Genomic DNA, 20,582 nt, shown 5'->3' on the forward strand with positions numbered 1-20,582 from the left:
AAAATAATAAGGGGGGAGTCCACGTAAGAGAACAGGGACAACCCTGCATCTTCTGCAACATCAGCTAAAGGTCTAACGTATAGATTGAATAGTAAAGGGCTAAGGATGGAGCTCTGAGGTACCCCATAAGGTGAAGGATGGGTATCGGAGCTGGCTGTTGGGGGAAAAAACTTGGAAAGTACGATTGGCAAGAAATGAAATGAGCAAATTTAGAGCTGAGCCACAAATGCCCAATGATCCTAATAATTTGCTAACACGGTGTGAGACACTGTGTCAAATGCTGCGCTTTAGTCCAGCAAAATAAGGGCCGCTGTCCTCCAGCATCCAGATGACGACGCAGTCTTTCCGTTACCCCAAGTAGAGTTGTTTCCATTGAGAAACCATCCCTAAAGCCCTATTGAGATGGGTGAAGGAACTTTTGTGTTTCAACAAAATTAGAGAGATGAGCATAGATCTGTTTTTTTAAAATTTTTGAGAAAGCCGGCAACAAAGAAATATGCCAATAGTTAGAGAGTAAATCGGGGTCCGTGTTAGCCTTTTTCGAAAGGGGGTGCACCATGGCATGTTTCCACTCTGGTGGAACTGTGGCTTCCTGTAAGGAGTATTTAAAAGGCCCATAATAACAAGCAGAAATGGCGGCTCAATCTGCTTGAGCACAGAGATAGGACGAGGGTCCCTGGGCGATCCCAAATCGATGCTCCCTAAAAGACATTTAAAGGAGGCTGTGTTTAGTAAGGGCCATGTGTCCAGACAATTAGAAGGTGCACAAGGCACCCTACCCTGGTCAGGATGGGTATTGTCAACTGAGTTTAGTGCAGATATGTTGAGGGTAAGACCTAGACTCAAACAGTTTTGTACAAGCTGTCACCGAATTCCTGGCTGAAGTTTTGGAGGGGGCTTTTAGCAACCAATCGTCTAGGTAGGGGAACACCTGGTGCTGTTGTCTTCTGAGGAAAGCCGCTACAGGAGCCAGAATTTTTGTAAAGACTCTTGGTACCGATCTGAGGCTGAAAGGGAGGACTGTGAATTGAAAATAGCTCTTGGTTAAAGCGAAGTAACTTCCTGTGCGATGGATGAATGTGAACGTGAAAATAGGCGTCCTCTAGGTCTAGAAGTTGAAGTATGTGCTGTAAGGAGATCATTCGGAACGACTACCTGATGAGATAGGTATTGAGCGCCCTCAGATCTAGGATAGGGCGCCACTTTGACAGTCTTTCAAATCAGAGAGAATCAAGAGTTGAATCCCTTTCCTCTTTGGGATAAAGGGACAGGTTCTATTGCCCCTTTCTGTAACATTTGTTGGACTTCTAGGCGATGGAGATGTTTTTTTAAGTGGGTGCGAGGAGGAGTGTTTGGAGGAGGATGAATGAACTTAACGTATGCCCAAAGTGAACTATGTTGAGCACCCAACGATCCAAGGTTATTTGTTGCCAATTTTGGAAGTATAGAGAAATCCTGCCACCTACAGGTGTTTGATGAGGGAAAGGAACAGTAGTCAGAGCCTGCAAGCCTCTATTAACGTCTTGAGGAATTCTTTCCCCGACGTCCTGCTCTGCCTATGGGTGCTGATTTTGAATATGTTGTTGACTGACCTTGCCGCTGATTGTACTGCAGATGGTAAGACTGCTTGGCAGGTGTATAAGAGGAGTAACTATATTATTGGTACCCTCCTCTGTATGAAGGAAGCCCTCTACCCCTTGCGCCTCGAAAAGGAACTTTGCCTTATTGAAGCGTCCCAAACGACTCCGCTGTGTCGGTGTCCTTTTTTAGGTTGAGTATTCGAGACCTATTGTAATTTCTTATGTTGGGTTAAAACCACCCCCCATCGCTTGATTTGTTTGTTTCAGTGTCTTTCAAAAATCCTTGCTTGCCAGTGGCCAGTCCTGCCTCTTTGTCCCCCCTTTCTCTCTTCCGTTCCTCCCCTGCAGTAGGGACTAAGTACTATCACATTACACTACAGTTCCTTGTCTATTCTATCAGGGACTAAATTTTCCTTGGTATCCTGCTCTTTTCCGGTTTGTCTGTTTTCAGCTTCAGTGCCCAAGTTTCCTACATTACATATAGCATTCTTCCTCCCTAATGCCATGAAGATCTCCAAGTTCCACTTGATAAATGCTTCTAAACTACTCATTTTGCTCTCCAGCCCTGCCCAATTACTGAATGGCTCAGCTGCTGCTCAGACCCAGCATGTCTGGGTCAGTTTCACGCTCCTATCGAGCGTGCACTCCATCTTTCCCCCAGGGCACAAGCAGGGACCTACTTGTGGGCAACCGTGCTCTTTGTGCATTCTCTGGTGCCCTCGGTGCCAAAGCAGGCATTCACATCAGGGGTGCAGAGGGATTTTCCTTACAGACTTTGTTTCCGTGTTTAAAAGCACAACACTCTTTAATGGTTCCGGCGCACTTGCTATCTAATGTGGTCTTGCCATTTCAGCATGCCATAAGCATGGTTGTATTACTAAGGTAAAATGAGTCGGGCGTTGGCTCAAACCAAAAGTTTACTTTGTTTACTTGCTCTAGGAGTATTTATTTGAAGAGCACAATATTTCCTGTTGCTTTGAAAATGTCTGGATTGTGAAGTCAGCAGTCTCTGGCACTGTCATGAAATGACCAATTTGTAATTAATAACCAATAACTGTGAGCGTTAAATCAGCCAATAACAAAAAAGAATTTTAAGCCAATGAGCTTGTAAAACGCAGCCTCCTGGGGAGTAGCCTCAAGCCAGATCCGGTTAGTTCCTTTGTGCTGAAACTCAGGGAGACAGCACAGTCTGTTGTGTAAGGGTACTTCAAATATTTCAAATATTATACTATCACAGATAATAATCTTGATTGCGTGCACAGCTCACACTTCTGAAGGCACATTTTGGATTCCTGAGCCGTAGCTTCCGCTGACAGCGGTATTTGAAAACCATGGGTGCATGCCATATTCACACTTGCCTCTCCACTGAGGCACACATCCTCACATTTCAGCAAAGTGGTGAAAAGTGATTTCCCCGAATGCCCGACACTGCGACTAGTTCCAGCACCCACATGGCCGCCTATTTCATTATACTGCTCTTCTCCCCATCCAAATTCTCCAAGTGCAGAAGGTGTTTCACAGCCTTCCTCCTGGGGCCCGCAGTGATTTTTTTAAGGGATCTTGACTTTTTTAACCAGCACCATTGTGCTTTCTGGGACTTATAGTTTCCCAATTAGACATGAAACCATCAGCATGACAAAGACTACATGCCAAAAAGCAAAAATAGGCAAATAGTGGCACACGACGAATATCCGTTGCCACTAAAAAGGATTTCAGCTCAATCACAATCTGAATTAATGACGCCACCACACAAGATACTTTCCGTAGTCTTGAAGTCCTGAAACTGGCTGCTATGTATGTAAACAGCATTGCCCATTCCTCCGCTTCTTCCCCAGCCCTCCCAAATACCACAAATTAGTGTGCCATCACCATCACCAAATATTTCATTTGTCATCCATTTATAGCTCCCTTATTACCCTGTGGGAGGCGCGCTCATCAAGGAGCTGTATATAAGCAGGGAGCGCACGCTCAGTGGCCTTGTCTGGTGTGCTGCCAGCTGTCAGAAATGCACGGTGCGTCCTGTTGAATAAATTACAAATCAACAGAACTGTGTGTGTGTTACTTATTGGCGCCAGGTCTTTCAGCTGAGCTCAACCTTTTGCTGCAGCATACTATATGGTTTCAGTGCCTGAAGTCATGTAAATAAATACAGTGATGACCCAACAACGCCACATAGATCCTCAGGTGGCGACTTACCCTGCTGCGATCAGACCAGTGTGTCTAATTGGTCCCTTTAGACACAGAGACAGCATTGGCCAGTTTGCAGCTTGGAGTGATGTGCAAGCAGATTCCCTGTGCTCAGGTGCATGTCTCACAGTACAATCCTGAAGAGGGGGCTGGACTGCGCGTTATACCTGTCTAACAACTCCCAGGCTCTAGACTGCAAAGTAAGTTATGAAACAGCTCCCGAGCAGATCTACTCACGAGCTTGAGAGCAACTAGCTGTGATACAGGCTTCCACCCGTGGCCTGCAGGGGGTAAATGTATGACATCACTGAACTCCTCCCTGCTATTATCTCCCCATAAGGTAAATAGACCATCACTCGGGCAAATCTATTTTATTTTTCTACTTTTATAATACACTGCAAATGTCCTCAAAACCTAGAGTGTGCAGAAGTGGTCACGAACATACTCTACTTTGCAGTGAGCTGTACATATTCAAAGTGGGGTCTCTGCCTATAGGAACAGTGTTTCAGTACATTACCTTATGCGCTGATGTCATCGAAGAGTCATGATGGTTCTATTGTAAAATATTAACACTTCCCCAAAGAAGAAATACTGTAGTGTAGATTGTAAAAGCCCACTTTGAGTATGTGATTTGCACAATATGATAGATTCCTGGGGAATAAGTTATCACAGTGTCATCCGTTCAGCACAATTTTGTCATGTTTATAGAAATATGTTTTTTGCAGTAGGTATTTTATCCTATTTCTGCTCAAAATTAACTTGTTTCCATCATACCCACTTCCTTTGTCCCCGACTGCCTTTTTAGTGACATTATATGATCATATCAGTCTTGCCCTGCAGTATTGTTGTGATCAATTCAATCCATTTTAATAACCAAACAAAAATACAAACGCACTCTACACCATTCAGTTTCACCCAGCACAATTCAACAACTAACAATTCTAAATCCAACTCACATAATTCCACTCCATACCACATACATCCACTACACTCCTGACCAAAACGCGTGGGTAAAACACATTTTGTCATTTACAATGCCAATAGCTCAAACTCTTTCAAATGCGAGACCTGTTGCATTGCAAATGCTTGTTATGTCTTGGAGAGCGTCATCCACATGTTTTTCGAAGGGCGCTTCTCCATTGAACGGAAGGTCTAATATTTTGTTCTGGACCTCTGGTCTAAACGAGGTCGCTCGAAGCCAGCCCTGGCAATGTAGGACCGCTGCTCCCGCCAGGGAAAGAAAAGCAGTTGAAGCAATACCCATTGAAAAATCAATGACCTCAGAGGAGACCCTCTCCCCCTCCAGGAGGATCTTTTTTGCCTCGGTTTACTGTCTTCAGGTGGTTGGTCGAGGTAAGGAGATAGATCACACCGCATCTGGCGGTCGTAGAGACCCAGAATAACTAAAGCATTAGCTGCTTTGACCAGTAGGTTTGACATAGAGGAGAATCTCTTGCCCGCATGGTCTAGGCGCCTGCCTTCTTTGTCCGGAGGTGTAGTTAGAGAAGCTGCCAGATTTTTCGACTTCCGCTGCGCTGCTTGTAATATGACGGCATCCTGTTTCGGCTGACTCACTAGGCAAGCCGGGTTATCCTCTGGGGCTTTAGATTTCTTATCTAATCGAGGAAGCACCAGGACCACCGTGGCTGGGGTCCTAATGACCTTAAGGCCCTCTTCCCATACATGATTTACAATGGGAATGGTTCTTACAGTTTTCTTATAGGGTTCCTTAAAGTCATATAAGAAACACTGTCTGCTCAGAAGGCATAGGCAGATCAAACCTCTTGGCCACCCTGTCCAGCAGATTGTGGAAACCACCTATGTATCCAGGCGGAGAATCCACAGGAACCAGTTAAGGGGATGAAGGAGTAGAGATAATATAATCATCCCACTCCCTTTGCTGGTCTGGGAGATCCTTGTCCCCTTTGGTCATCATCCAAGGTATGTTGTTGGATAAAGTGAGTAGTAGTTGGAGGATCCTCTATTTGCAGCGGTGGCGGTGGAGGCACCCGGGGAGGTTGGTCCAGTGGAAACTGAGCCCTGTTTCTGAGCGGAAGAGGGTTTTGGAAATCTTAGTTTGTAGTGTGACAGCATAAATTGCAAGTCAGAAATCAACAAGGACGACATACAGGCAATCTCCTCTTTTTTTACTCCCATCGACGGTGTCGTCGACGATTAAGATAATGCCACAACAGCGCTGTCGTCGATACAGTCGTCGACTCTGCCGTCATAGTCGTTCTTGTCGCAGTCGTCGCCTTAGTCAACGTCATCGGTGTCAACATCGATAGCTTCGTCGTCACTGCCATTGTCGCCTCCGTCGTTGATGGAGTTGGAACCGTCTGTGTCGGCACCGTCAAAGTTCTCGGCGACGATCCCGTCGTCGGAACTGCAGGAAGCTGAGGAGACTGATCTTTGTCACTCCGCGTCGACGATGTAGATGCTGGTTTCTTCGTCGACAGTGTCATCGACGATGGCAATTTCTTATGATGCTTTCCCTCAAGAGGAACAGAAGAAGGTTTACTGAAAGACTTCCTTCCTTCAGGAAGAGACGCAGGAGGGACAGAGCTTGCCTTCTTTACTCCAGCATCTCCTGACATAAGTCCTTTCCTCTCTTTTTCACCTCGGTGAAGAGATTTAATAGGATTAAGCCTGACAGACCCATGGAAGGTCTTTTTGGAGGCTTTGTGGAGGACGTTCTTGTGGAGGACGTTCTAGTGAAGAAAGGGTTTCAGGTCTTCCCCTTTTTACAGATCTTCTAGAATACGAAACAGGTGAGGCCTCATCTCGGTCATTAGAAACCAGCTCTCTCCTTGACTTCAAATTCTGGAGCCAGGTCAGGAGACATCCCTCATGATCCCTCAAGTTCTTGGTGGAAAAGATACATTACAATCCTTGGCTTTGTGGTCAGGATACAGACAGTAAATACAGTCATAGTGAGGGTAGTCCACGTAAAGCCTTTTCTTAGAGCTGGAGGCAAATGCTCTAAAAGGGCCCTTTTTCTGCTTGTCTGCCATCAGGAAGCTGAGAAAAAACAGGTTGAAGAGTAATCTGAAGACAATTAGCTGAAAATATCTCAAGAGTAGAAAATAAGGAAAAAACTGAGCAGAGCTCAGTGGAGACTCCCTAGCAAAATGTGCAGTAGAAAATCTGAAGGCTGAGGTTCTCTCAGGAATGTTCTAAAGGGTGAGGCTGTTCTGATTGGTAGTGGGTTTTATTTGGTCTCTTTTACAAAAAGAGGTGGATGTGTCATAAAACTAATGGGCCTAGGCCTAGATTTAGTTTATGATAGCTTTGCATTGCTATTTTTATTTACCTGGGGATCCCATCTCGACGACAGGGAATGATTCAAGCATGTGAATCTATGAAAGTTCCAATACTGGAGTAACATACTCTACATATTGAATACCTGTGGAAGGAACCACAGATAAGTCGTAAGACATTAAAAAGCATGGAAATAAAATTATCCATGAATGCAATACAAACTGTAGTAGAAGCCAACTAACAATATGAATAGAAAACTATTTAAACCCTTAAAGGGATCCAAACCGAGGCATGTTCCCAACATATCCGCTATCGAAAGGACCACAGTAAGAAAAGTCATAAAGACATTGAAAGCATGAGGATAACTTTACCCGTGACAGTAGGACAATATTTTGCCAAATGACCCTATAAACAAAGAGCTATTTTCTCACGTATCTAGACTCGAACGCTTGTTTGAAACTTGTGAAACACAGATCAGTAGGTCATGTCACTGAGCAATACCTCTTTGCCATATAGAATTATATGCTAGCCAGACCTGGTCTGTAACCACAGAGAAAGTCCATCACCCGTGAGAAAGCATAGCGAATGCTCTATTAAAAAGAGTTGCAGACAACAATAGCAAATATCGGCATGGAACCAATCCTATCCCTAGGAAAATCACCTAGAGATAATACTAATTCCTCTAGGATGTCCCCAGAATTCGGACATTAGAGTAAAATAAGCAACTGCCTATGTATTAACAAGAGAAAATGTATAGCTCGTAGATATAAAATAAAGAAGTCACACAATACATACTTTAAAGTATGGAAACCATAGTGGGCATTATATCAAGTAGGAAAGCAACAGACATCCAAAATGTCAGCGTAATACGAATTCCCAAAGATACCACCATCAAACAATTGTACAATAAAGTTGAATAGTATAATAAGTAAGAAAAAGAAACCTTGATAGCATATAAAAAAAAAAAAATCAAGGTTAGTACTTGACCCTACTATATGAATAGGGACCCATCTACAAAATATCCAAAGTCTCCCAAATCTAAACCGAAAAAAGTAAAGGGTTATAGAATAAAAAGAATATAACTAACTGATCTTGTATATCCCATCTAGAGACAAAACTCCGCAAAGTGTGAATCCAAACTACAAACAATTAGAGTTAGAGGAATGATGAAAAATAGTTGTCACTTAGAAGGAAGATCCTTTAATATAGTAATCAAAGTCTACTATAAAAATAGAAGTTATGAGGCAATCACCTATTCTCCTCAGGTACAAACATACATGAATAGCTTCATAGAGAAGAAAAGGTACACTCTTAGAGGGAAATTTCCTCCAGAACAGAAGAAAAATCCTGAGTAATAAAGCAAAGCATCAAATAGAATCGGCCAGTAAGCTATGCCTTCCTGGAGCTCTAAAACAGCCCGACATAATCACAGAAAAACAAAACAATAACAAATCAAACAACATTTATAAACCAACAAATGTCTACATGAATGTGTAGATCAGCCACCAAACTGTAATGGTTATAGGACAAAACCTTAACAGCAAAAACATCAAGTGTCTTAATGTGCACAAGATGTTAACTTCCTGGTCCCCACCAACTGTTACAATAATCCTATGTAACATATACATACAAATGTAGCAGACACTGTCATACATTAACAAAAGAAATAAGAGGATGAATTAAATAACCTCTCTGACAATAAGCAGGCCATAGACACAGACGCCATGAGCGTTTCAATTACTAAAATATCTGTATTAGGGATACTGAATTATATGAATTTATTATATCTTAAGACAGATCAATTAACACTTGACATAGTGGCAACTCTAAGCTCCCCAATGAGGATCTTTACTTCACAAGCAGAGCGAATATATATATATATATATATATCGCTCAAAGAAAATAAAAAAATATATGACAGGTGTCAGGCAACAACCCCTTAAGGATCAGAAAAGCAATAAACACATGAGACTGTTATCAACAGACCTAAAGTAGAAAGTCATCACTTCCACATCTAACAGTGAAAAGAAATAATTAACATATATCAAAGGATAGTAGGTAATAACTTTAAAGAATAGGACTCCAATCGAAGAGAGACAATTAGAATAACTGCCCACATAATACCCTTTCTCATCTTAACATGTTGGAAATAAGGGTGATGATGATACATGTAAATAACATAACCAGAAGTATTTAACCATTAACACCAGGATTGCACACCACGAAGACATTTAAAGAAAAAAAACACACTATTTCAATAAACTGCTGAGATGAAAAGAAGGAATTGGCGACTTATATAGACTCCGTCTATGTCATCCATGTAAAGTCGCACAACAACTTCTTCCAATGCGCAGATGTCCGACGGAAAAATGTATGGGTTCAGTCTCAAGCCTGGGTGTGGATTCTGAAGTAAGCAATTCGCAGCTAGATATTTCATTCAGATACCTTTTTCAACAAATTTTATAGATTGCAATTTTAATTACAATTTTAAAAGTGAAGAGATGCTGTTTTTTGCAGCTAAATATTTCAATTTGTTTGCTGTTTTTGGTTTGCCTTCACAACAATGAACAAATAATTGACCTCCTTGATTTCCCTATCCACGTGGCCATATAGAACTTTGAGAAAGATAATTCTTTTTATTTGGTTTGTGATTTTTAAATGTTTCAGAGATACTTCTAGCCTGGTTAGTTTTCTCATACTTGTTTTTAGGCCTGTCATCCTAATGGTGATCTTCCCCCAACTTTTTGCTCAGTTGTGAGGTTGAGCCTGGGCAGTGCATGCGCTGCTGTGAGAGGCATACTGTATTCAGGTATGGACTTGAAGCTCCGCCCACTCCCGCCCATCTTTTCATTTGGCTACTGCAACTTTCCTTTCTAAATGGTTGCTTCTAATTTGTTAGTAGGCTTGTTAGTCCCGCCTTTGTAGCGCCTTGTCTGCATTTTTACTTGTTGTCACACAGTCCGTTTTAGCTACAGTCCATAAGCATCATTATCTTCAATGTCTTTAATCTAGCTGCTTTTGCAGGCACAACAGGCCAACCCTAACCCACCCTTTTTTGAGGACAGCGCAGCACTGATCATGGATGCTGCACTTTATCTTTAAAAAGGATCCCTGCACAGCGCTGCAATTCTGCTTGAGCTATGCTGCTTAACAAATGCATTTTATTTTTAAAAGCGCCCCATACCGCGCTTTTACTTTAATCGTGGCCGCACCTTTCTTTAGCCGAGCTGTGTCTTAAAGAAAGGGGTGTGGCCGACATTGAAGTGAAAGCGCGGCATAGGGTGCTTTTACAAAAAAATAAAACATTTGTTTGACTACTTAAACAAATGCTTCTTTTTGTAAAAGCGCTCCATACCGAAGTTTTCACTTTAATGCCGGCTCCGCACCTTTCTTCAGAAGCATGTCGTCTAATGAAAGGGGCGTGGCCTCCATTAAAGTGAATGCACAGTATAGGGCGCTTTTACAAACAAGTTTTTGGAATGCAATAGGTCTCGCATTTGCAAGAGTTTAAGCTATTAGCATTGTAAATGATAATGCCTTTTATTAAGGTTTTAAAAAACAAAACATAAAAGGCATTGTCATTTACAATCTCAATAGCTCAAACTCGTAAATACGAGACCTATTGCATTGCAAATGCTTGATTTTTGTAGGCCTTAGAACTTGGATCACTTTACTACTACTAACCAGTGCTAAAGTGCATGTGCTTCTCCCTAAGATGTTGACATTGGTATACACCGGATTGGCATATTTAGTTCACTTTAAAGTGGTATACCATATACAGAGGGCCTGTAATCTGAATGCTACTTAGTGGGCCTGTAGCACGGATTGTGCCATCCACACAAGTAGCCTTTTAAACCGGTCTCAGGTCTGACATTGCAGTGCCTGTGTGCTGTTTACTGCCCCTTTGACATGACATTTAAAACTACCTGCCAAGACTTTAACTCCCCTTTTATCACACAGAGTTCACCCATAAGGTAGGCCCTAGAAAGCCCTATGGGCAAGATGCTGTGAAACTAAAAAGGTAGGACATGTACTTTTACATTTTACATGTCCTGGTAGTGACAAACAGCTAAATTTGTTTTTCACTACTGTGCGGCTTATTTCTCTCACAGGCTAGCATTGGGAATTCTTAAAACCACATTTAAGCAATATTTCCTGATTAGAAAGGAGTAGCTAAATCATGTCATATCTTTGGAATGGTAATGATAAATTCTCTTTAGTGGTAAAGTTGGATTTGACATTACTATTTTAGAAATGTCACTTTTAGAAAAGTGACATTTCTCTGCCTTAAACTTTACTCAGTGTCTCCAATACAGGTGTGGGAAGGGTGACAGCTACACTTTGTGCATTTCCTCTAGACAGCCTCAAACACTGGAAGGTGAGGCTCATCAGCAGCATCTAAGAACTCATATGCATTTATATGGGTCTTTCTGGGCAAGGAGAAATGGGAGGGGCTGAATCTTGCACTTCAATAGATCGTGTCCTGTCCACACACAAAGCACTGATGTGACGCCCCACACATAGCCTGGCAGACAGGACTGGGTTGAAAGGGATCTTTGTGCACTTCAGAGGGCTCTTAAATCAAAGGCACTTTTGGGTATAAGTACTGGGGCTCTGACCCAAACAAATCGGTACACTACTGGACCTGGGAAGAACTCTGTTGGACTAAAGACAGCTGTGCTGTAAGGATTGCCACTTTGCTTTGACAGACTGTTCTAAGGAATTGCTTATCTGCTTTGCTGAGCTGCCCTTGCTGTGCTATAGGCCCCCAGGATGTACTACGCAATACCAAACTCTCTTGAACACTATCACTAACCTAACTCTGGCACACTCCAGAATGATTATACTAGGAGATTTCAATCTTAGGGAGGACGGGAATTTTAGCAACCATCTGAAAGATTTGAGGCACACATGCGCACATTTCAATCTTTCACAGTTGGTGGAACATTCCAACCATCAAGGGGGGCACATTCTTGACTTACTGTTCGCCAATCAATCTATAACTAAGGTTCTAAATATAATACCTCAGTATTGAACTGACCATCATTTAATTCATTTTAATATTAGGCTGCCCTGTCCAGACGACTGAACTAGTCAGCCAAGGATGTATAGGAGAGGCAAGGAATGGGCATAATTAGGTAAAACTAGAACCCATGTGTCCGCCCAAGATGCTAACCTTTTTATACCCACTGTGACAGTAGAGGAAAGTTATAAAATCTATACTAGCTATATAACCGATATTTTTGATCAGGCAATTCCAGTAAAGAAGCTAAAAAACAGGAATAAAATCATGGCTCCCTGGTATAATGAAGAACTGAAACAGGTTTAAATGATCCATAAGAAGGCAGAGAGGACTTGGAGAAAGAGCTACATTGAGGAAGATACAAAAGACTTGACTAGAACAGCTGAAATACAAAGAGCTCATCCTTAAGTCTAAGGTGGACTTCTACGCTACATCTATTACACAAGCGCCGAATGGAACAAAAGCGCTCTTTAAGATCGTTAAGGAACTTTCCTCCCCAACTTTCTGAATAATAAAGTGGCAGCATCACAAAAACTATGTGATGAGATTGCCTCTTACTTTCAAGACAAGATTGTCAAAATTGTCGGTACTCTCATCCTAATAATACCGATGGTCAAGATAACTCGGATCAAATGATGGATGAAGACCCACAACAGCCAACGACCTTGGATAATTTTCAGACCCTCACTGATGCTGCTTTTAATAGTCTGGCGCTCAGTGTGTCCTCGGGCTCCCCCCTTGACCCTCCTCCCCCATAAAATCTGGAAGCCATTTGGCCGAGAAACCTTTCCCTGGCTACGGCAGATTTGCAATCAGTCCTTAGAAGAAGGAACTGTCCCGGAATGCTGGAAGCAAGCAGTGGCGACTCCATTGATTAAAAAGCCCTCCCTGGACCCGTCAATCCTGGCGAGTTTCAGACCCATCTCTCTCCTGCCATATCTGGTTAAAATCTTGGAAAAAGCAGTTAGTAGGACACTATGGTGCTTTCTGGAGGATAATCACTTGCTTGATAGAGACCAATTTGGGTTCCGCGCAGGCCATGAGACTGAGAAGGCTTTGGCCACCATGCTGGATAATTTGCGCATGCGAGCGGACAACGGGAATGCCACTGTCTTAGTGCTTCTCGCATTCGACACGGTGAGCCACTCCATCTTAGTGGAGAGACTGAAGAAGATAGTAGTGAAAGTACGGGCATGGCAATGGCTTCAGTCCTATCTTGCAGGGATATAGCAGGTAGTAACCTTGGCACTGTTTTCCTCCAGCAAATCCCGGGCAGTCTATGGGGTGCCACAGGGCTCTGCGATCGGTCCAATTCTTTTTAATGTATATCTGCAGCCCTTGCTCCCCATTATTAAATCTTTTGGAGTCAGCCTAGTCAATTATGCTGACGATACACAATTGGCATTCTCCTTAGAAGGAGAACATGCAGTATCTCTGGACATGTTCCAGCAATGTACGACCCTGACAGCTAGCTGGCTCAGAAGAAACTCTCTACAATTTAACGGTGGTAAGACTGAGGTGGTGTACTGCTCCTCTGCCAGGATGTCTAAACATCTACCATTTGAGTTTAAACGTTCTTCTGATGAGGAACCACTGACTCCGGTCAGCAAGGTACGCAATCTGGGGTTTCTAATTGATGATAATCTTCAGATGGAGTCACAGGCAAATCAGACCGCCAGCGTGTGCATCTCCCTAATGCGCATGTTAAGTAAGATACTCCCACTACTACCAAGAGAGTTGCGCTCCCTGGTGGTAAGAAGTACAGTGATAAACAGGCTGGACTACTGCAATTCCCTGTATTTGGGGGCTCCACAATACATCATTCAGGGATTGGAGAGAGTCCAGTCTGCAGCAGCAAAACTGGTGCTTAATAGGCAGCGGCGCTCATCTACCACCCTGGCCCTGAGAGATCTACATTGGCTGCCTTTTAAGGAAAGGGTTCACTTTAAGTCACTCTGCCTGGTATTTAGAGTGGTGCAGGAGATGGGTCCAGTCCCACTACAGAAAAAAATTACTTAGTACCAGCCAAAGAAGCAGCTTCCCTTCCCTAGTGCCAGCCTAGTGACGATTCCCAGGTTGGTTCAAACACTCTAGGTTGGGAGGGAGGGCATTTAATGTGGCTGGTGCCAGTCTATGGAACGAGCTACCCCAGAATCTCAAACAAATTGATTCTTTGATTGAGTTTCGAAAGAATCTTAAACCCTGCCTCTTTCCTAGGGTCTAACCTCTTTTCTCCCTGATTTTCTGCTCCAACCCATTCTATTCTGGTCAATTCTTCTAAGTCTGAAGCTCCAGGATACCCGTAGGGTGGCAGCATGCGCTATATAAGCATTATATTCATTCATCACTGCCTTCTGAGGACAATGACTGGACCCATCTCACTTGAACCCAGAGTGAGCCCAAGGGCTTGCTCCCTATCCCAGTGTCACAAAAGACTTTCTGCAATCCTGCCAGTGCTGCTGGCATCTGGGAGTCCTACCCTTACCAGAGGTGCTCCCTCCAGTCCTGGGCCTCAGAAGCAGGGTCTGCAGCAGATTGCTGCAGAAACAGATGCATCGCCCTTCAACGCCACAATCCTCCTCCTCCTCTTCAGCGGAACCTCAGGTTTGGGTCCTGTAGCCAGGTTGCCCTCAATCGCAGTCAGGCAGAACTTTGGATTTGTATACCTGTCCCTCACAAGCTTAAGTAACCATTAGACCCTAGTGACTTCTAAGCACTATTTTTGGTTTAATCCTTAAAAATTCATATCTCAACGACTTCTTATTGGATTTTTGTCAATTTGGTCTTATTTTACTCAGATAAATATTTTCTAGTTTTCTAAGACTGTGTGGAGTTTTTTGTGGTGCATTCATTGCGTTCCTGTGTGTTGCACAAGTACTTTACACATTGCCTCTTATGTTAAGACTCCCTGCTGTGCCAAGCTACCAGAGGGTGAGCACAATTTAAAGTGTGTATATAGCTTACCCTGACTAGGATTGTGGTTTCTATTTGTACAGGGTGCAAACTTCTGCCAACTTGAGACCCAATTTCTAACACTTGTATACCCCATTTTGAAAAAAAATCTACTTCAGTCTCACTTTCAATTTGACCTTTAACATCTATTCACATATTTGACTAAACGCTCTGTCTTAATTCTAGAAACAAGAAATTATTTTCTCTCTTGTACAAACGATTGGTATTTGCTCATTTCTATCTTGGTTTATGCCAATATGGAGAAGACTGTACCTGCCCCTGACCCTGCTTCTGTCCTGGGTGTTGCTTGGTTCTAGTGACACAATGTGCACGGGATTCAGGTCTGGGCATACCCGCCCTAATTTGGGCGATATACTGAAGCATACAAAAAGTGATCGCTGGAATACTTGAATAAATCTCAGACGCTGGCAATTACTCGTGGCTGCATCCCAGTCCATTGTTATTTTGCACATCATGCTGCCTCAATTTGGACCCAGCGATATGCAAATCAGTCTTGACCCTGCTCCAATGGGAACTGCCAAGCCAGGTCCTCCCTGAACCTGAACTCAAGCAACCCAGGACCGGTGTCGCCCTTGTTATGCGCTCATCGGTCCAGTATAGATTGGTTCCAGTGACAGTGTGCACAGGACCCATGCCTGGTCATACGATCCCACTCATCCCATACCCGTAAAACTGTAGAGTCAGATTCTTCAGTATATTTTTCCCATTTTTTATGGGTTGGGGGTTACTTTTTTTGCTGGAGTAAGAAAAGAACAGGCATTTGCAATGCAATAGGTCTCTCGTTTACGATAGTTTTAGCTATTGGCATTGTAAATGACAATACCTTTAATTTATGTTTTAAACACAAAAACAAAAATAAAAGGCATTGTGATCCGTAATGTCAATAGCTCAACCTCGCGTAAATGCAAGACCAATTGCATTGCAAATGCCGGTTATTTTTTTGGTAGGCATGGAGAGATTAAGTGATTTGCCCCGCATATCAGGTTGTTGAGCCGACGCCAAGCTCTAACCTGGTTCCCCAGCTATACAGTCGGTAGCTCTGACCGTTAGGCCACATCCTCTTTGTCACAATAAGAGGGTTCACTAGACCCATTTCTGCCTTCCAGGAGGTGGAGGCGGTGTGTTTTCTATAGCAACGCCCTACAGTCAGAAAGCAGCGATTTACACAGAACCAATTCCCAGTAGCCAGCACTGAATAGAAAATGCGCAGCTTATTATCGCCCATCTTTTAGTGGATTCATTTAAACCTCTGATTATTATTGAAAAAGAGTTTAGGAGAGAAAGGCAGGGGAGGTCTTTTGAGATGTTCTCTCTAGAAGCAATTAATAAACGTAAACATTGAGTTAAAACACTGCCATGACAAATGGCATGTGCCTTTGTTATTAATTTTAAATATATAGGTTTGTGTGTGTGTGTGTGTGTGTGTGTGTTATGTATAGCTTTGCAGTATGTAGAAGAGAAATTATATAATTATGTGCAGGACCAGGTTAACCCGTATTACTAAAACTAGGATGTGATGGGGGATAGGGAGGGGGGCCTGTCCTGGGCTCTTTGGAATACACCAAATCGCACCGCTGGTTTACACAATTTTTACTGTTTCAAGCACATGGATATGAAGTGATCTGCCCAGAATCACACAATGTACCCGCTAAGTGGCAAAGCCACGATTTTACCATAGCTCTCCAGGTTTCCAGCTCAGGCTCAAGACACTAGCCCGCGTCTACCATTTAAAGCAACTCAGCCATTTTACAAATCTCATGAGATCCGTTAACTGCAGAGAATTAACAAGTTAGCTCCCAATACTAAACACCATTTCCTCTGATGGCCAGGAATGTTTATGTCTGTGAAAGTCAAGTCCTATCCAGCAAGAACAATCCTGTACTCTTTTTTTCCGATTCCAGTTCTCTCGCTGCGCTCTAGCGCTCAAGTGCACCTTTTGAACTATATTTTATATATTTATATTTTAGGGGAGAGGATGTGGTCCGTCGGCTAGACTGCAGACTTTGGTGTTGGAAACCAGGGTTCGAGCCACGAGCCTCGGGTCGCGTCCGCATCCTGCGATTCAGGGCAAATCACTTAATCTCCCCGTGCCTAAATGTGTAATGTAAATGCGGTGCTTGTGTAAAGCGGTCCAATACCTTTGGGTCGAGTTCGGGCTATATAAATATGCAAAAAAAGAATTTATAGCACTTTTTCATTTTGCGCATACCTTCTGAAACAAACAGAACTCAAACGTAGACTTTGTTGTCTCAATGCATAAACGCTTTCTTTGATTTTCTGAGCCCGAATTACATGCACTGCCTGGGTGGTACTGATTGTTACTGAGGCGCTATTTTACATAAGTGCCATATTACATAGGTGCGCTATATAAAAATAACACACGAGGTAACAATAAATAGTAAAGGCTGGTTAACCAAACGCATAACGAAGAACGAACATTCTCGGATTGCTTAATTTGCAGGTTGGTTAACTGGCGCTGATGCACCAATATTTGAAAAGATTGATGCAAATGTTTATTGTAACTTGTCAACCCGTGCAGATTTCGGTGCAAATGGCAATTAGACACGTTTTGCTCCACTATTTCTTGATCAATCAGTACTTTTTCTCGCAGCAGGAATTATGTGTATAGCGCCCATGTTGGTACACATGAGCAATGGTTTTGGTATTGCAAACAACATTGCGTGCCAAAAATTGCGTCACATAGCACACACGGCGCTAAACAGCATGCACGTTCAAAAAGTACTAAAGTGCTAAATAGCACTTTTGTGCAAAGTACCACTTGTCCAGCGGTTATGCAGTTTACAGTTAGACAGGTGGTATTCTGCGGACAGCAATGTGGCTTTGGACCTGGAAGTGCAATGTTCCCAAAATGATAACTGAGGATAGGAAATCCCATATGCACGTTTATATCGCTTTCAAATATTTCTATTCGGAATGTTTTATTGCATATATATTTAACGTGGTTGTATTTTTCTGTCAATATTTCAGTGTTCATTTTGCAATCACACGTCTCTCTCTTTCGTCACTGCATATTCAGTCACAGTTCTATATGTCAGGTAGTCTATGACATAGCATTTTAGGATGACTGAGTTTCATCTGGGCACTTCAAGTCTGCACTCGGCCATAATTGGCCCTGCAAACGTGTTTTGTCTTAAAATGTGAATTTCCATCTAAAATCAACTACAAACCCGAAAGCAGCTAATTGTCTGTGCTTAAATACCACGTCTTCATTTTTCTATCCGACAAAAGCAGCCCCATCGCTATTAAAAACACGATGTGTGACTCTTGGCAGGGGGCTGTATATGTGCTGAGTGAGTGACTGAGAATGCTTTATAAGTGCAGGGTGCGCGGTGTTCCTGTATGAGTGCAGGGTGAGCAGTGTGCCTGTATGAGTGCAGGGTGAGCAGTGTGCCTGTATGAGTGCAGGGTGAGCAGTGTGCCTGTATGAGTGCAGGGTGAGCAGTGTGCCTGTATGAGTGCAGGGTGAGCAGTGTGCCTGTATGAATGCAGGGTGAGTAACGTGTCTATGTGTAAGCAGGGAGACTAGCAAGTCTGTTTCCCTTTAAAAAAAAAAAAAAAATGCTAACAACCTTTATTGAACGATAAACTGAAAATACTTCATTTACTCCTATTTCTCAAATTCTCTTGCGAGGCGAGAACCCCATACATCCCCCACCTATGTCTGTGTCAAGCTCGCTCACACTTTATGTGTGACTTACAACTTTCAGCGGCACCACTTTTAAAATGCACCAGCTGCCACTAATAAGCACTATTCAACTTTTGCCCAGAACAAAGAAAACCACAACAGTGCTTGCTGCCTCCATTTGACTGCACTAGCAGAGCCTGCCAAGTTTGAAAATGATCCGCGTGCCAAGTTCGAAAATGAGCGCGATAAAGTAGCAGCTGGTTGGGCGAGGCAGGGAAAGGTCACACAAATTTCGACCAATGGGGCAGAGGAAAGCATGAACAGGTCAATGGCGCATCTCAAACACTGGTGCGACGATTTAGACTTCACTAACATCCCACAGTCGCACAAGTTGGGGAGTGGTCACGCGCCATCTCAATTCATAGAGAATAAAAAATCTGGCATTTTTTTATTCCACTACGAGGTTATAGGGCGAACCCACGCCTAAAATGGCTGCAAATAAAATGTACGCTCGCGTTCCAGCATTTAAGTATTGGTCATCTTCCGGGTTCTCTCAGTCTCAATAGAAAATAAAATATGGCAGAAACGTCAGATATTGCAGCGCCGTAGTCTATGGATGAATACCACCCGTGCATCAAGGCACTGCTGCCACACGGCACGCGCTGGCCTACACATGGTTCAACCTGTATGCACGTAAAATGCTTTACCTGAAACAGTAGAAGTGGCGCATGTCGCGCGAAGAGATGCCAAGAAAGAGCTTCTTAACCAGAGCGCTGAACACAAGCGGGCATGGGCAGCCCGGCTGCTGGCCAAGCTAAGCCGCGACTTGAGCCTGCAGAGTCGCCAGGACCTGGTGCGGACCATAACTGGCCGTAAGCCGCCCTGCTGCCTCCTCTTGAAACCCCAACCAGAATGGCAAGATGCGCTGCATAGACTGCCAGCGCTAGGACGACAAGATCTGGCGCCTGGACCTGGTCATGGTCATTCTGTTCAAGGGTATTCCCCTGGAAAGCACAGATGGCGAGTGGCTCATACGCGGTCCCTAGTGCCGCAGCCCAGCGCTCTGTGTGCAGACCCGGCACATCGCTGTGTCCGTTCGTGAACTTGACCTCTGTATCTGCTGCGAGCTCAGGTGGGACCCAGTAAACCCTTCTACAGTAGCGCCCTGTTCAGCGCCAGCTACTGACTGTTCAGCGCCAGCTACTGACTGTCAGCAAAATCAGTCCGTCCACTAACAGGGGGTAAACAGCATTATACTCTTTGGGATTCGACACACACACCAGCTACCCTCAAGAAAATATTCACAGACAGAGACCCCAGCATTTTTCACAAGAGAATCCTGATCACTGTTCAGAGAAGCAAGCGCTGCCTTCGACTAAGGTATCACACTGCTATGCTACAGAGGACCCTCCCACTGAACGTGCAAGAGAGCAACAGCTATCCGAAAACAAACTTGTACACCATGCCCCAAACGGCCTTCCTCTCGCCGAGCATCTTCGAGATGGAGCGCAACCTCGTAGAGAGCATGGCCAGCAATAACTATACTGAGGAGGCACAGCCAGTTAACCAGGAAAAGCATGCGCCTATTAAACAAGCACTCGCCAGGACGTAGAGTTTTCTCTTTTGCTGCCGTCCCATTTGGACCGCCTGGCCTGCTTTCCTTCTGAAGTAAAAGGTTTATTACCTTTATGTGGCCATGTGTTTGCCCCCATAAAGATAAGAAACCTTTTACTTCAGAAGGAAAGCAGGCCAGGCCGTCCAAGTGGGACGGCAGAAAAAGAGAAAAGTCTACGTCATAGAAAGCTCTTTACCAATGGCTGGCCACCGTTTAGCATAAACGGTGACGCAGGCCAATGGGAAAGAGGGGCGGGGCTTGAAGCCGGTTACTGAAAACCCCTCTAAATCATAAAAT

General features: G+C 43.6%; 1 protein-coding gene and 1 pseudogene across 2 annotated transcripts in view; one reads left to right on the top strand and one right to left on the bottom strand.

Annotated features, from left to right (window-relative positions):
* LOC147706079 (serine/threonine-protein phosphatase 4 regulatory subunit 1-like) overlaps positions 1-20,582 on the bottom strand; it is a 342,243-nt gene that overhangs the window by 227,866 nt on the left and 93,795 nt on the right. The gene's annotated exons all lie outside the window — the stretch shown is intronic.
* LOC147706080 (nuclear factor 1 A-type pseudogene) lies at positions 19,283-19,905 on the top strand (annotated as a pseudogene).

The sequence above is a fragment of the Lissotriton vulgaris genome, chromosome 7 (assembly GCF_964263255.1).
Source record: "Lissotriton vulgaris chromosome 7, aLisVul1.2, whole genome shotgun sequence".
NCBI lineage: Eukaryota > Metazoa > Chordata > Amphibia > Caudata > Salamandridae > Lissotriton > Lissotriton vulgaris.